Consider the following 16,417-nt stretch of genomic DNA (forward strand, 5'->3'; position numbering starts at 1 on the left):
ATGTTCCATAATGACACAATAAGACAATAACAGCAAACTACTATTTACTAATGATAGTGTTGTAGCCCATCAAAACTCCCACTTACATGTCAATAAGACTTTCTTCACTATAGAGTTGTTTTTAGTCAGATAGTATTTAATAAGCATTTTGCTATAGAAAAAAATAATATTAGGCGATGTCCAATGCGTGGCAAGATTTTAATGTGGTATATTATCGTGATGACCGTCTGGGTGTAAAAATGTTCCCCGAGTAACCGGTTTCCTGTTCACGTTTAAATTAATACAGCGACATGAACGTCACATAATCATTCATTGTTTACGTACCACAGGCACCGCCAAATAGGCCTACATGGGAGTATGAGTAGGCTACTACAAACACATCTCTGTGGCATCCTCATACATTGTTTGCAACGTTCTTCATCACATTAAATACCCAGTCTAAGGTTTATCCCAGCACCCTAACGTTACTCGTAAGCATTTTTCTTTTCAAACGGTACCTCGGTACACGGTGATGAATATAACATTCACTTACCTAGTCTAGAAAAATGGTGCTTCATAGGGAGATAAACGGACAGTCATACAGCACCAACGTTAAATACGGCACGTCTAAAAATAAACATCGAGATACTCCGTATTGTCTAAAAAAAGCTGCATTCCTTATTTTCCTCGAACAGAGACAGATTGAAATAAGAGCCGCACCGAGGTCTTTCCGCATTTGGATGCGGTCGTCATGAAATGTGATGTCATGGCTTTAAATTGCTCTCGACTCCCCGCTCTCATTGGGGCAGCCAATGTCTGTGTGGTACTCACATTTTATTTTGAAAACGAACGCAAACAAATCTTACTCCATTATTTTATTAAGTACAAGACATCCCGTGGTACTATTATGTTGTTATAGTAAATTAACGACTACTATTCTATATACACTATACTATAGCCTACTATACAGCATACAAGCTACTATAGGTAGGCTACAATACCATACCATAATAAAGTATACTATAATATACGTTAAAAAATAATCTTTTTTTAGATTATATCCAATGGGTGTAAATGCTCAGAAAGTCCTGTGCTCCAGTCATGTAGTGATTTATTTCCCCATAATCTCTCGTGGACAGATCTATGTAAACGTTAATGGAGCAACTGACCAATTACGCGCGAGAGATTTTAGTTCTGGTGCAACCGAGATTAATTTACCCAACATGTAATTTTGTGTTTTACATGGTAATTTCCCCATTCCCGTCTTTCTGACACATTAACTCTATATACGTTTGACAACTATAAGTGAGTAGATTGAATATGGTGACCCTGTGCATGTATATAACTTCTAATGTAGATGCATAATTGTATTTCGTGTACATTATAGACCTAGAGTTTGCTATCTCCTCAAATTCCTTGACTGCTTTGAGAGAGATGGAAATGGAGGAGATATACGAGGTGGGATAAGGTTTTTTATTATGGCTAGTCAGAAATAGCATTTTCCCATACACTCATATACTCCTTCCCATCCTGCATCCTTTAATAATCTCCAGCATAACCACTAATAACCACTACCCACCATACATTTCTAAAAACCTCAAGTAAACAATCAAATAAAATAATGGAGTAAGATTTGTTTGCGTTCGTTTTCAAAATAAGATGTGAGTACCACACAGACATTGGCTGCCCCAATAGTACTTCAACACCCCATACTCTTCTATCTTTCATAATCAATGTTATCGTCAGGTCCAGTATAGACGCAATTATGTCCTCTATTGAAAGGGTACCTAAGCCGTTTTTGTGAAGAAGGCGCCCTCCTGTGACATAAAAGTGATATAATAACAGGCTCCGCCACACCATCATCACAGCAGACCTCAGTTCAAATACTATTTCAGATCTTTCAAATGCTTTGAGCGTTTGCTTTAACCTGCCTGGAGTGCCAGGTGAGAAGGGTTTGCACTTTTGAGATGTTTCTATTGGTTCCATTGCAACAGGCAAGATCAATCAAGCACAGCTAAAGTATTTGAAATTATTTCAAATCATATTTGAATCCAGGTTTGCATCACAGTAAGGCTGGGATAGACAGAGTGGTGATCTCACAGTGTCCAATGTGAGTAGTGGTTGATATTTATAATGGTGATTTCCATAAGTAGGACAGATGTCTCCTCTCGAACACAGCACTGGGAGACCCATGGATCCGTAAACAGGAATTCTGGCTTCCTCCCTGAGGCCTAAAAATACCTGACCTCAGGAAGTTGGGGTATTGTGCTGCTACACTGCATTCCACTGTCCTGACATCATTGTATATGTTTATTTAAAAATATGCAAGGTGGGCATCTGACGTTAAATATAATCCATGGGCCAGACCACCGCACTTTCGCTGTCGGGCTCACATGGGCTGATGTCTCATAGTGATTTTCTTGAAGGTCTATGTCCCTAGAGTTGGAAAATGTGTGATAACAGCCCAGAAATGGCAGCTTTCTCTGTGTTATCGTGCTTTCTTTCATCCCTCCAACCCATACTTTTTTTCTATAGGGCTTATACCCCATGACGAACAATGTCAGTATACAACAAGTTATTGCACACTGATACCCTTTAATTATATATCATTGGTTTAGATTCCCAGCTGTCCATCAGACACATTTTCGGGAATGTTCAGGTCAACAGTACTTTGACCTTTGACCTATATGGTACATATCAGAATTACCTGTATAAATTAGTTTAAAAAGGAAACCCTGATACATTTTAAACGTTGTTTGACAAGTGGTTCTGAAAGATCATGAGATTAACTTTCAAATGATATATACTGTAGCAACTTTGAAAGCACCACTTACAACTATTGTTAAAATTAGCCCATATTTTCTCATTGTCATTAGAATGTTGTTAGCTTAGCTATATAATTCCATGTAGTGGGGCAGCTATGTTTTTGGATTGTAACAGAACCATCAAATTGCACACACACAGCTAGAACAGGGTTTTAAAAATATTTGTATATACAGGGCAATCACAGGATTCATGCATTAAAAAGCCTTTTTCCAATATGGCTGCCAAACAACTTAATGGGGTCTATTTGGATAAATTTCACATGACCATACCTGTATGTTATATATTGTTGTATGCCCAATAATATCTTAAAACATAGTGATGTAGAATACACAACCAAATGAGCCAGGTGTGCCAGATTGGAATGATTTTGAATTATTCACAGAATTGTGAGGACAACGTACCCTAAAAGTGAAAAGTCACAGATGTGAGCTGATTAACATGATATACCAACTCATTCTGTTAACTGTTTCCATATAACAAAGGACTAGAAATGTGTAAAATTGCATAGGAATTGCAATATGTTTTGCCCTAAAAGGGTTTTGAGCTTGAGGTAGTCACCTCATACAAGTTATGACTAGTAGTATGGCTAGACAGTACGCTGTCCTCTCAGCACATATCAAAGATGCATGCAAAGGTTAAATCTAGACTTGTTTTCCTCCATAGTAATCGTTCCTCCCACCCCATCTGACAAATTAACCCTGATTCAGATCATCCTACCCGTGCTAGATTAAGGAAACATAATTTATAGATCAACAGTTAAGGGTGCTCTCGGACGGCAAGATGTTTGTTACCATTCCGCCATCAGATTTGTTCCTTATAGGACACATCACTGCAATCTGTACTCCTCTCTAAACTGGCCATCTCATCATACATGGCGCAAGACCCACTGGTTGATGCTTATTTATCAAACCCTCTTAGGCCTCACTAAACCCGAACTGAGATACCTACTGCAACCCTCATCCGCCATATACAGCATCCATTCTGCCAGTCACATTCTGGTAAAGACCCTCAAATATACACATTCCTGGGTCGCTCCTCTTTTCAGTTTGATGCAGATAATGACTGGAACGAGCTACAAAAAACCACTCAAACTGGACAGTTCTCTCTATCTCCACATTCAAAGACATGGACACTCGTTTCTGCTATACGTGATATGTTTTTGGCTCTACCATTTTGTCCTTCGTGCAGTTGTCTGTGCTTAACATTGTTTGTGCCATGTTTGTACTGCTACCATGTTGTCCTGCTGCCATGTTGTCCTGCTACCATGTTGTACTGCTACCATGTTGTGCTGTCATGCTGTGTTGCTACCATGTTGTGCTGTCATGCTGTGTTGCTACCATGTTGTGATGTCATGCTGTGTTGCTACCATGTTGTGATGTCATGCTGTGTTGCTACCATGTTGTGCTGTCATGCTGTGTTGCTACCATGTTGTGCTGTCATGCTGTGTTGCTACCATGTTGTGCTGTCATGCTGTGTTGCTACCATGTTGTGATGTCATGCTGTGTTGCTACCATGTTGTGATGTCATGCTGTGTTGCTACCATGTTGTGCTGTCATGCTGTGTTGCTACCATGTTGTGCTGTCATGCTGTGTTGCTACCATGTTGTGCTGTCATGCTGTGTTGCTACCATGTTGTGTTGTTATCATGTTGTGTCACTTCCATGTTGTATTGTCTTAGATTTATCTTTATGTAGTGTTGTGGTGTCTTCTTTGTCATGATGTGAATTTTTGTCCCAGTCCCCACAAGAGGCCTTTTGCTTCTTGCTAGGCCGTAAATGTAAATAATAATTTATTCTTATTTGACATGCCTGGTTACATTTGCAGAAATCTGCAATTCTGACAGCTTTTTGGGCACATTCTTACCACATTTCTGAGAATAATGTAACATCTTTATATATCTGACACACCTGGCTCATTTGGCAATGTATGCTACATCACTATAAACATATTATTTTGCATACTACAATTCTATTTCATACAGGTATAGTTATGTGAAATTGATCCAATAAGACCCCATTGAGTTTGGCGGCCATATTAGAAAAGGGCTTCGGAGGGATGGAGGGATGAAAGAAATAATGATAACAGAGAAAGCTGCCATTGCTGAACTGTTATCACACATTTTCCAACTCTAGGCACATAGACCTTCAAGAAAATCACTATGAGACATCAGCCCATGTGAGCCCGATCGACCCCCCAGCCTATGAACTAATACCACAGTTGAATCAAAGACCCAGTCAAGTCTTTATTTGTAATTTTTTTAATAATATTTTTTCCCCCATTAGAATAAAATGTAACTCCAAAAACAAACATAAACATATAAATATGAACAATAACTTAGACACAAAGACCCTCATGCTCACACCCCCATCCAGAGTGCCTGCATTATTGTTTGCCACTTGGCCTTAAATTACACCAATTTTATTTCAATAATAAATTATTTGATTTTTGCATTGTGTAAATTATGTCAGCTTGATTTAATGCAGGATGTCAAATCAAAGGCTTTCCTTAGATATGTTGTTCTTGATGAAAATGAAAATGTGTCAGTTTGTCACTTTCAGGAGGTTGGAGTAATAAGATGTTCAAGACATTGGCTAGAATGTAGGTTGTGCCTTTGGAGTTTGAGAAAATTAACTAAGGATTAATTTTCTCTTCTCTCATTGACTTCTCTAACCCCAAACCCTAACCTGGTCTGCATGGCCTGTTTCGCAAGCGTTCCTGGAAGTCTAGCGATGTGGCACCTCTGGGTTTAGAAACTCTGGTTAAATAGAGTTGGGGAGTCCCATTGGTTTTTGGACACAAATGCTAAAAAGTTAGCATTTGGAGACAGTGGCCAGTTAAACAAAATCAAAGCATGAGTTGTTGTCTTACCTTGTCCATATACTGCTTAGAGAGTAAGGAAACCAAGATGTATTTTTTTAATCTAGGTGAACTAGTCCTTTAATGTAGGTTAGATGGTCTTATCACCCAGTGATGATGATAGGGTTTGAGTTGAGTAATGGTTACTCATTTGTTAAAGGCATGGTCTGTTAACAATGAAAGTAAGAAAAACTGCATTAGATGAGGACCCCATCAAATTCATGAAGCAATTAATTTTGAAGCCCATAATTTAAAGTGAAATCAATCATATTTATATGTATAGTTAATTATATGTATGGTTACTTATGGGTAATTTCAACTATTGAAATATACCCAGATGTTTGAAGAAAACGATTTAAGGCATTAAGTAATTTATTATAACTGTCTTACCACATCATAATAAAAACAATGGACTTAAATGTTTCGCTTCAACTGATGTAAAAATAAAAAAGGAATGATATTCTAGTCTGCTCAGATCCAGCCTTTTCTATTATATTATCTGCTCAGCTCAGTTCTATTCTACTTAGCTCTTCTATTCTACACAGATATAGACATGTTCTATTCTAACAATTTAGTTACATGTTAAGTGTTGGCATTTTAGGACAAACGTTTATAATGCAATTAAGAGTTGATAGCTTTTCTATTCTGCTCAGATAGGGGATCCCCAGTGGCAAAGCAGTCCGTCACTACAGACCCAGGTGGCAAAGCAGTCCGTCACTACAGACCCAGGTTCGAGTCCAGGCTGTATCACAACCGGCAGTCTTAAATGGTTTTAAATATTTATAGTAAATAGGCATTATGTCAGTGGTCACCGGTCTTGTCATTCCTAGTCGATCACCAAATATTTCTGTAGAAAATGCCAACGCTAAAGGCTTGCGCTGTTGGCAGTAAGTGCACTTGATTCCGAAGCCCTGCTCGCCGGGTATACAAAATGTCCCGATTTTGAACAATTTCATTTGTCTGAGAGGACAAACTCCGCCTCCCCGGTGGACTGGGAGGGAGATCTGAGGCTAAATACAGCGAGCCTACTGTACTGGCCAATCGAATAGCTCAAATCACCCTGCCTACAGTTTCCACAACCCCCGCCACCCCAAAGTTTAATACTAGCATATGTGAGATTCATGACTTTTAAAACCTTGACGAGAGAGAGACTGAACGAATACAGCAAAAAGCTGATGTTTTATGAGTGAGTTCATGTCCATGTTCTTATTCAGCACAGTCAAAGCTGTTTTACTCAACAATATTAGAAAACATAAAAAGTGCTTCTCCATACTTCCCCTGGCACTGCAATGAATGAGTAGCCAAGTGCATTGATAGCAATGTGTTTTTATTATTGTTATTAGCAGCTTGCGCTGAAGACGTCTATATCCAGTCAGCTGCAACAGGACTGGTAAAGGCCCAGAGCAGTACTTTTCTGAAAATACCAAATGTATGAGTGTTTACCAGCATGTAAGTGATTATTTTCTGTACAAAACAGTTAATTTGATAATACTTGTGGAATATAAAAATACTTGCTTGATACTACCGTTCAAAAGTTCAGGGTCACTTGAAAACGTCCTTGTTTTTGAAAGAAAAGCAAATTTTTTGTCTTTTAAAATAACATCAAATTGATGCTGGCCTTCTTGGCAGAGTTGCAAAGAAAAAGCCCTATCTCAGACTGGCCAATATGTCACGGCTGTCGTAAGAACAGAACCAAGGCACAGCGGATGTTGAGTTCCACATATTTAATTCAAAGAGAAACTTAAACAAAACCAAATCTATAACAACCGAACAACTAAACGTTACTACGTGATGCACAAAACAATATCCCACAAACACAGGTGGGAAAAATATCTACTTAAATGTGATCCCCAATTAGAGACAATGATTACCAGCTGCCTCTAATTGGATATCATACAAAAACACTAACATAGGGAAACATAAACTAGAACACAACATATAAATTATAAACTAGAATACCCTAGTCACACCCTGACCTCCTACGCCATAGAGAAACAAGGGCTCTCTGTGGTCAGGGCATGACACATTAAAAATAAAAGATTAAGATGGGCAAGAGAACACAGACACTGGACAGACGAACTCTGCCATGAAGGCCAGCATCCTGGCATCGCCTCTTCACTGTTGACGTTGAGACTAGTGTTTTGCAGGTACTATTTAATGAAGCTGACAGTTGACGACTTGTGAGGCGTCTGTTTCTCAAACTAAACACTCTAATGTACTTTTACTTTTGCTCAGTTGTGCACCTCTAACTCCTCTTTCTATTCTGGTTAGAGGCAGTTTGCTCTGTTCTGTGAAGGGAGTAGTACACAACGCTGTACGAGATCTTCAGTTTCTTGGCAATTGTTCGCATGCAATAGCCTTCATTTCTATTCCATGCGAACAAGAATAGACTGACGAGAACAAGAATAGACTGACGAGTTTCAGAAGAAAGTTATTTGTTTCTGGCCATTTTGAGCATGTAATCGAACCCACAAATGCTGATGCTCCAGATACTCAACTAGTCCAAAGAAGGCCAGTTTTATTGCTTCTTTAATCAGAACAACAGTTTTCAGCTGTGCTAACGTAACTGCAAAGGGTTTTCTAATGATCAATTAGCCTTTTAAAATGATAAACTTGTATTCGCTAACACAACGTGTCATTGGAACATAGGAGTGATGGTTGCTGATAATGGGCCTCTGTACGCCTATGTAGATATTTCATAAAAAGATCTGCCGTTTTCAGCTACAATGGTCATTTACAACATTAACAATGTTTTCACTGTATTTTTGATCAATTTGATGTTATGTTAATGGATTTTTTTTTTTGCTTTTCTTTCAAAAACATGGATATTTCTAAGTGACCCCAAACTTTTTAACAGTAGTGTATGCTTCCCAGTTTCTTGAAATACTTTGCAAATGCAACTTTTTTCTATGTGAACACTGAAATGGTCTTTTCATTCCTTTACTTACAGCAGTTAGTGCATACATTTACGTACTGGTCCCCCCCGTAGGAATCTAACCCACAATCCTAGCATTGCAAGTGCCATTCTCTACCAACTAAGCCACATCATCACATACCACATGATGTCTCAATGTCCTCAATTACTGTATTGTGCATTGTTTTTCTTCATGGTGATGGAAAGTGTATAGGTAAAAACCTAGATGACCTGCCTATGTACTATACAGTAATGTACATTTAAGTGGTTTGTAAGTATGGTAAATTAATAATTCACAAAAAGTGGTTGTTTTCCATGCAATTTGATCAAGAAAAATATTTAATTTGATTTGGATGTTTTGTGTCTTTGTCCATAACTTTCCACCATTTGATGTACATGTTTGCGGACAGGGTTTTGTTCTTTCAGGATTCTATTAGAATGACAATCACAGAGAAAGGGACAGGGCAACAAGTCTTACAATTCCAACTATTGAATCTGGCAAGATACTGTTCTTAATTATACAAATACCTTTTTTGCCAAAGCAGAGCTACTGAACAAAGGTTTTTGCCTGCCCTACAGATGTCTATATCGGTCTGCTAATACTAATAAAGGCCTAGTGCACTACTTTTGTGAGAAAAAAAACATGTTTCCTAAAATAATGTATATATATTTTAAGATTTTTCAGGTGATGCTGCTGCACCCTCAACAACCCTACTTCCCCTGGCTATGCGGTGTCCCCTCTCTCTGGTCAGTCTCACTAGAGAAAAGTAAGGAGAAAGCAGGGACCGTAAGAGGCTCTGTGCTCTCTCCCTCCCTCCTAATTTTATGTTCAAAACAACTGGAAACTCAGAAATCTTCAAGTTAACAACAATGACCAGAAACTGCCATGTGGGTAATCACAAGTGGCTTGTTTCTGCTAGTTTCATCTTGTTCTTGATACCATTTTTTGTTTTGAGGTGTTTTGACTGATTTCATGTCAATGCTAGTATGGCAAAAAAATTGCTAGCTAGCTAACTAATAACTGTAACGATGTATTTAAGAAACAACAAGTGCAAATGTAGTTAGTTATGTTTTAAACATTGGAGACAAAATATAGTTTACATGTTGTCAACAATCTATGCCAACCCTGTCTTGTTTTGCCGAAATGTGTTGTTTTGTTGCTAAACAACCAAACTATATACAGTAAACGTAAATTAGTTTTTGAGGCCAGGCTGGGGTAGCCTAGGCCTAAATGATGAACTCAGTGTTGCAGAGAAGGATCAGAAAACGAAAGCCTGTTTTGAAAGTTATTTTCTTCTACATTTCCCACATAATTATTGATGTTATTGATTATTTTTATTTTCTCTCATTGTTCAGTTGTTCATCTCTTATTTGTTGTAGGTTAACAAATAAGAGCTGTTTATATAAATCAGGTTTCAGTAAGCAGCCCAGGCGAGTAATGCTTTCTAACTAGTGGCTATTCACTTTGGATCTATATTAAAATGTATTGTACACAGCAGCATGCAAACGTGGAGATGTATTTGGATTCACATTGGTTTCACGGGTGATTGTGTGACAGGTTGCCATTATGATAAAAGTCTAGATTCTGGCATAGGCCTACATCTGTTGTTTTCTGTATTTTTTTGTCTTGTAGATTTCCATTTTTCATCTGACAGACGGGTCCTATTGTCCTTGAGAGGGGTACCTCTCTCTCCTCCTCCTCCTCTCCCCCATCCTCCTCTCCCCAGCTGTCACTAGAACCCCCTTTCCCCAGTTTCCCCACCCTCAATGTCCAGAATAACCTCCAAACCCCCTCACGAACACACAGCCCCAATGGCAGGGTATAGAACAAGACCCAGTGGGCAGCCTCAATCCAGTAAATTGAGCCAGTTTAAATTGGTTTTCCTGGGGGAGACATCAGTGGGGAAGTCCAGCCTGCTGCTACAGTTTGTCAAAGGCCAGTACCGGGACTTCAGGGAGAGCACCATTGGGGGTAGACTACCAACCACACAATACAATACAGTATTCACCCACCTTGGCATTTTTCCTATTTTGTTGCCTTACAATCTGGAATTAATGGATTTTTGGGGGGGGTTGTGTCATTTCATTTACACTTCATCCCTACAACTTTGAAGATGCAAAATATGTTTTCTTGTGGAACAAACAAGACAAAAAAACTGAATACTTGAGAGTGCATAACTATTCACACCCCCCCCACCCCTTCGAAGTCACAAGCTTTGCACATCTAGCCACTGGGATTTTTTCCCCAGCTCCATCAAGTTGGATGGGTTTCTGGTGTACAGCAATCTTTAAGTCATACCACAGATTCTCAATTGGATTGAGGTCTGGGCTTTGACTGCCATTCCAAGACATTTAAATGTTTTCCCTTAAACCACTTGAGAGTTGCTTTAGCAATATGCTTAGAGACATTGTCCTGCTGGAAGGTCAACCTCGGTTAGAGTCTCAAATTTCTGGAAAACTGAATCAGGTGTCCTTCAAGAATTTCCCTGTATTTAGCGCCATCCATCATCCTGACCAGTTTCCCAGTCCCTGCCGATAAAAAAACATCCCCACAGCATGATGCTGCCACCACCATGCTTCACTGTTGCAGACTCTGGGGCCTTTCAGAACAGGTGTATATATACTGAGATCATGTGACAGATCATGTGACATTTCGATTGCACACAGGTGGACTTTATTTAACAAATTATGTGACTTCTGAAGATAATTGGTTGCACTAGATCTTATTTAGGGGCTTCATAGCAAAGGGGTTGAATACTTGCAGTTGAAGTCAGAAGTTTACATACACTTAGGCTGGAGTCATTAAAATTTGTTTTTCAACCACTCCACAAATTTCTTGTTAACAAACTATAGTTTTGGCAATTCGGTTAGGGCATCTACTTTGTGCATGACACAAGTAATTTTTCCAACAATTGTTTACAGACAGATTATTTCACTTATAATTCCCTGTATCACAATTCCAGTGGGTCAGAAGTTTATAATAATATAATAATATATGCACTTAAGTTGACTGTCATGCCTTTTAATCAAACAGCTTACAAGCGCCAAAACTCTACAGAAACACACTAAGTTTACATACACTGGCTTTTTTAAACAGCTTATGAAAATAGGCTTTAATTGACATAATTGACATAATTTGAGTCAATTGAAGGTGAACCTGTGGATGTATTTCAAGGCTTACCTTCAAACTCAGTGCCTCTTATCGTGACATCATGGGAAAATGAAAAGAAATCAGCCAAGACCTCAGAAAAACAATTGTAGACCTCCACAAGTCTGGTTCATCCTTGGGAGCAATTTCCAAATGTCTGAAGGTACCACGGTCATCTGTACAACAATAGTACGCAAGTATAAACACCACAGGACCCCGCAGCCGTCATATCGCTCAGGAAGAGGACGCGTTCTGTGTCCTAGAAATGAATGTACTTTGGTGCGAAAAGTGCAAATCAATCCCAGAACAACAGCAAATGCCCTTTTGAAGATGCTGGAGGAAACAGGTACAAAAGTATCTATATCCACAGTAAAACGAGTCCTATATCGACATAACCTGAATGGTTGCTCACCAAGGAAGAAGCCACTGCTCCAAAACCGCGATAAAAAAACTACGGTTTGCAACTGCACATGGGTCAAAGATTGGAGAAATGTCCTCTGGTCTGATGAAACAAAAATAGAACTGTTTGGCCATAATGACCATCGTTATCATTGGAGGAAAAAGGGGGATGCTTGCAAGCCGAAGAACACAATCGCAATCGTGAAGCATGGGGTGGCAGCATCATGTTGTGGGGGTGCTTTGCTGCACGAGGGACTGGTGCCCTTCACAAAATAGATGGCATCACGAGGAAGAAAAATTATGTGGATATATTGAAGCAACATCTCAAGACATTAGTCAGGAAGTTAAATCTCGGTCACAAATGGGTCTTCTAAATGGACAATGACCCCAATCATACTTCCAAAGTTGTGGCAAAATGGCTTAAGGACAGCAAAGTCAAGGTATTGGAGTGGTCATCACAAAGCCCTGACCTCAATCCTATAGAAAATTTGTGGGCAGAACTGAAAAAGCGTGTGCGAGCAAGGAGGCCTACAAACCTGACTCAGTTACACCAGCTCTGTCAGGAGGAATGGGCCAAAATTCACCCAACTTATTGTGGGAAGCTTGTGGAAGGCTACCCAAAACATTTGACCCAAGTTAAACAATTTTAAGGCAATGCTACCAAATACTAATTGAGTGTATGTAAACTTCTGACCCACTGGGAATGTGATGAAATAAATAAAAACTGAAATAAATAATTCTCTCTACTATTATTCTGACATTTCACATTCTTAAAAGAAAGTGGTGATCGTAACTGACCTAAAACAGGGAATTTTTACTTTGATTAAATGTCAGGAATTGTGAAAAACTGAGTTTAAATGTAGTTGGCTAAGGTGTATATAAAGTTCCAACTTCAACTGTATGCACGCACTATTTTTCATTTTTTTGTAAAAGATACATTTTTAACAAGTTATCTTTTTCATTTCACTTCACCAATTTGGACTATTTTGTGTATGTCCATTCCACTCAATCCAAATAAAAATCCATTTAAATCACAGGTTGTAATGCAACAAAATAGCAAAAAACACACTTTTGCAAGGCACTGTACATCTGGTCATCTGACTTCCTCCTATCTGTCCACATTATTCCCCTTTTCACAGAGACTTGTTTACATGTTGCACACTTTCTCTATTTATCCTTCTTTTGAATCTGTATACTTTTCTCTCAATCTATGTACCCGTCTCCTCCTCTCATTCCTATTTTCTAGACTAACTGCCATGTTCTCTTCTGTCCTCAGCTGCCTTTCTGACTCAGATGGTGAGTGTGGACAGTGCCATGGGGAAGTTTGAGATCTGGGACACGGCTGGTCAGGAGCTCTACCACAGCGCCTAGTACCTACGTGCTACAGAGGAGCCCAGGCAGCCATAGTGGTCTAGAACATCACCAGCACAGTATGAACATCTTAGATGATAACATCTCCCCCTCCCTTTCAAATGCTCTGTCTCCCCCACAATCCTCCTCTCCAGCCCTTCTCCTTCCTGCATAATGACTCCCATCTTTTCCCTGTTAATCTCCCCACCTTTCCTCTCACTTTTTCCACTCATTTGTAGTCAAGTAATTCTCCAACAATGCTAAGCGTCTGTTAATAATTTTCACCACAAATGTTGCATATATCCCGCATTTACACTATACCACTGTGCAGAGGTTTGAGACAGATGTTTGAGAAGGACATTCATACCTGTCTAGCAGTACATCTTCCCTGTTCCTTCTGCTCATATCTCGTCTTTATTTTCTATTCTGGATAGTATGAGCCAGAACCTGGCTGTGCGAGCTCCAGAAACGTGTGGGTGCAACAAAGTGGAAAAAGTACCCAACTGTCATACTTGAAAATGACTTAAGTAAAAGTAAAAGTCACCCAGTAAAATTCTACTTGAGTAAAAGTCTAAAAGTATTTGGTTTAAAATATACTTAGCTGTGCCACCAGATACTCTGGGTTCGCGCCTAGGCTCTGTCGTAACCGGCCATGACTGGGAGGTCCGTGGGGCGACGTACAATTGGCCTAGCATCGTCCGGGTGAGGGAGGGCTTGGCCGGTAGGGATATCCTTGTCTCATCGCGCACCAGCGACTCCTGTGGTGGGCCAGGCGCAGTGCACGCTAACCAAGGTTGCCAGGTGCGCCTGGCTTCCTGGTTGGATGCGGACTGTGTTAAGAAGCAGTGCGGCTTGGTTGGGTTGTGTATCGGAGGACGCAAGAGTTTCAACCTTCGTCTCTCCCGAGCCCGTACGGGAGTTGTAGCGATGAGACAAGATAGTAGCTACTAACAATTGGATACCACGAAATTGGGGAGAAAAAGGGGTTAAAAAAACATTAAAATATAGTATCAAAAGTAAAAGTATAAATAATTTTTTAAAATCCTTATATTAAGAAACCAGATGGCACCATTTTCTTTTCTGTTTTCTTTATTTACAGAAAGCCAGGGACACTCCAACACTCAGACGTCATTTACAAACAAAGCATGTGTGTTTAGTGAGTCAGCCAGATCAGAGGCAGTAGGGATGACCAGGGATGTTTGGTTGATATGTGCGTGAATTTGACTATTTTCCTGTCCTGCTAAGCATTCAAAATGTAACGAGTACTTTTGTGTTTCAAGGAAAATGTAGGGAGTAAAAAGTACAATATTTTCTTAAGGAATGTAGTGAAGTAAAAGTAGTAGTCAAAAATATAAACAGCAAAGTACAGATACCCCAAAAAACGACTTACGTAGTACTTTAAAGTATTTTTTACTAAAGTACTTTACACCACTGGCAACAAGTCCGATCAGTCTGCTAACAGAGTGGTGGAGTATACGGTAGGCTCCTGTGTGTATACCTCACACCCAAGTTAGCGAGATAATGGCCAAAGGCTTGTGCAGTGATGTGTGTGTAGCAGGTCTACATTGCTGCATGGTTTTTCGAGGATGTTCAGGGCTAAGCTGCTGACAACACTCTTCAAATTCATATGGTTGAAATTGGCTGGAGATGATACTGTGGCCTTATTTCTCGAGGACTTCAATATTCTATGTTAAATACTCAATGTTAGGAGACAAAACTCATCAAAACAAATCAACCAAAACAAATCATAATTCCTTTGAGAGAGTATTTGTTTTTGCCATGGATAATTTTACTCCTCATCATGACACTGCTAAGGTGTCCCTATATATCCACAAGAGGGTGATAAAACCTCATGGTACACATAATATGAGCAGCTATCAATCACCTTGTTTATACCGTTGCCATCTCAACTATAAGCAACACATACTATAATTGTTCTATGGGGTCCTCTATGTTGATATGTCTTTTTTCTAGACAAGAAACTGCCCAAGAGTGAGCCACTGGGTGGAGTAGCAGGTAGTGCTCAGGTTCGAGGAGAACCGCCAGTAGATCTCAGGCAGCCTACCCAGACAACTCCAGCCCAGTGCTGTGGAAACAGAGGAGAGAAGAGGAGAAGCAAACGGAGTGTACAAGGGTACCAAATGAAAGTGTTTCACAGCAAGCTCATAACTGAGGGAGCAGGGAAGGCTAAAGAGATTTTCCAGGAAAAAAAGGGAGAGTGAGAGAGTGATAGAAGTGCAGCATGCAAATGAAAGAGGGAGTTAAAGGAATTATAAGGGACAAATATATAGAGCTATGGGAGGAAAACAAACACTAGATTAAGATGAACTTTGTCAACACTACTGGACAGCCACTGATAAATACACTAATGATCTGGAAGTGATCCTTACGCTTTTTAGTCTTACGCATTATTATAACACTCCTGTAACCTTTCCACATTTTCATGGGTTTATTTGGTATTATGATAATAATTCGTGAAAGTCTTAAGATTTCGTAAGAATGGAAGGAGATTACAGTGAAAGAAAGCAAGAATTAATGGGCATTATTAGTCGGAAACTGAAGTTGGGCGATAGGCCTGTCTCGCAGTCAGTGTTCCAAAGGTGTTCGATGGGGTTGAGGTCAGGGCTCTGTGCAGCCCAGCCAAGTTATCCCACACCGATCTCGACAAACCATTTCTGTATGGACCTTGCTTTGTGCATGGGGGCAATGTCATGCTGAAACAGGAAAGGGCCTTCCCCAAACTTGGAAGCACAGAATTGTCTAGATTGTCACTGTATGCTGTAGCGTTAAGATTTCCCTTCACTGGACCTGAGGCCTGAACCATAAAAAACAGTCCCAGACCATTATTCCTCCTCCACCACACTTTACAGTTGGCACTATGCATTCGGGAAGGTAGCGTTCTCCTGGCATCCGCCAAACCCAGATTCGTCAGTTGGACTGCCAGAT

General features: G+C 39.7%; 1 protein-coding gene and 1 pseudogene across 2 annotated transcripts in view; one reads left to right on the forward strand and one right to left on the reverse strand.

Moving 5' to 3' along the window:
• The window catches only part of LOC124002435, a 108,456-nt gene extending 107,748 nt beyond the window's left edge, over window positions 1–708 (reverse strand). For both annotated transcript variants that reach the window (XM_046309801.1, XM_046309802.1), the window contains exon 1: window positions 533–708. The gene's annotated coding sequence lies outside the window, so the exon portion shown is untranslated. The remainder of the gene's footprint in view (window positions 1–532) is intronic.
• A 9,678-nt stretch (window positions 709–10,386) lies between these two features.
• On the forward strand, window positions 10,387–15,693 carry LOC124004160 (annotated as a pseudogene).
• The last annotated feature ends 724 nt before the right edge of the window (window positions 15,694–16,417 follow it).

This window comes from Oncorhynchus gorbuscha, linkage group LG18 (genome assembly GCF_021184085.1).
Source record: "Oncorhynchus gorbuscha isolate QuinsamMale2020 ecotype Even-year linkage group LG18, OgorEven_v1.0, whole genome shotgun sequence".
Lineage (NCBI taxonomy): Eukaryota > Metazoa > Chordata > Actinopteri > Salmoniformes > Salmonidae > Oncorhynchus > Oncorhynchus gorbuscha.